The sequence below is a fragment of the Miscanthus floridulus genome, chromosome 1 (assembly GCF_019320115.1).
Source record: "Miscanthus floridulus cultivar M001 chromosome 1, ASM1932011v1, whole genome shotgun sequence".
Classification (NCBI taxonomy): Eukaryota; Viridiplantae; Streptophyta; class Magnoliopsida; order Poales; family Poaceae; genus Miscanthus; species Miscanthus floridulus.
Genome location: NC_089580.1, coordinates 126,244,775 through 126,246,538, shown reverse-complemented (window position 1 = coordinate 126,246,538; position 1,764 = coordinate 126,244,775). Strand labels below are relative to the sequence as shown.

Below are 1,764 nucleotides of genomic sequence, written 5' to 3'. Positions count from 1 at the left end.
TAAGATAAAATGATTAATGCAATATGAAAAAGTAAATATGGATAACTACCGAGTTACCTCTCGGTGAGGGTTTGGGATTTTGAGTCCTTCGAACCAGACTTCTCCGTTCGGGTTTATTCTTCGGGTGCATCCGTTGGTCCCAGATATGGAGACCTTAATGGCTGCACTTGCTTTTCACGCCACTCAAAATTAGAGCATTGTTTCGGTCTTAGCTTGAAGGCGAATCGCTCTTCCTTTCCATTGATATGGAATTTGATTTCTCTAGCTCCGACATCAATGTGAGCATTTGTAGTGCTCAGGAAGGGTCTCCTAAGAATGAGGGGTGTCTTCATGTCTTCCTGCATATCAAGTACTACAAAATCTATAGGAGCGACAAAGTTTTGTATTTTTGCTAGAATATTTTTGGCGACCCCGTAGGGCAGCGGACTGATTGGTCGGCTAGTTGAGCTTGTCGAAGATCTTTTTGGGCATGACACTGACACTTGCTCCAAGATCGCATAACGCATTCTCGAAGTTCTGGCTCCCGATTGAGCAATCGATAGTGGGACACCCTAGATCCTTCTTCTTGACAGGTGAAGTATTTAGGATGGCTGCACTACACTCCTTTGCTAACTTAATTACCTTAGTGGAAGGCAGTGGTATTTTGTTGTTGAGTATGTCTCTGAGATACTTCACGTAGGTAGGTACCTATATGGCATCTAGCAACGGAATATTGATATATAGCTTTTGAATTACCTCTACGAACTTACCAAACTGCTCATCCATTTTGGTTTTCCCATTTCTGCGTGGAAACGGTAGGAGAGTCATGTCATGAAAATCTTGTTGTAATTCTCGCTCTTATGGCCCAAATTCTTCAACTTCATCGGTTGTTTTCTCCTCTTTCTACACAGCCACTGGTGTCTTGCCTGTCCTTGTCGAATATGGTGGATCACGAGTAGACTTGCCACCTCTTATAGTTATGGCGTTTACCTTCTCAAGGTTAGTGGCAAAAGGCAGAGTAGCAGCCAACTAGGCTAATTGTGATTCTATCTTTTTATTATACCTAAGTTGGTCATTTATAGCAGAAGAAAAACTATTTATTTTAGTATTTATGCTTTCTAGGACCTTATCATTAAAAGCAAGCTTCTTAGAAATATTCTCATTAATCCTAGCTTGTTCTAAGATAAGGTCTCTCAAGGATGGTTGCTTAGGAGTATTATAGCTATTACTTGGGTACTTACCTTGGTAAGTCAACCGTTGTTGTTGATTCCACCCTTGTCTCTGTTGTTGTGGAGCAGAGTTGTTGATGATGATTTTTGCATCCTCCTGATATTCAGGGAATTCAACCCCCAAATATTCTCCACATACATTCTAAGCATTGAATGCATCTTGAATAGCCTAATGATCTTTCTTGTAATTGGCTCGCTGTTCAAGCCAATTCAAAAGTACGTCCATCTTGGTTGACAGTGCACACACCTCTTCTGGTACTTCTTCACTCTTATTGCATAATTGAATGTTGCATGATGACTAGCCTTGATCAGAGGCTATCTTTTCCATAAGAGTTTTAGCTTTTCCAAGGGTGAGTGACATAAATGATCCTCCACTAGTGGCATCAAGTTGTTCATGAGCATTTTGAGTTAATCCATGGTAGAACGTTTGCATGAGCAACCAATCCTCCATCCCATGATAAGGACAATTTGAAATGTTTTCTTGAAAACGTTCCCATGCTTCTGGAATGGTTTCTCCTTTCTATTATTAGAAGTTTAAAATCTTTCCTCTTAAGGC

At 40.5% G+C, this 1,764-nt stretch overlaps 1 non-coding gene across 1 annotated transcript; it reads left to right on the top strand.

Annotated features, from left to right (window-relative positions):
- The first annotated feature begins 1,657 nt into the window (after nt 1-1,657).
- On the top strand, nt 1,658-1,764 carry LOC136511299 (small nucleolar RNA R71). The gene has a single exon (XR_010772677.1). It is a non-coding gene; the product is annotated as a small nucleolar RNA R71 (small nucleolar RNA).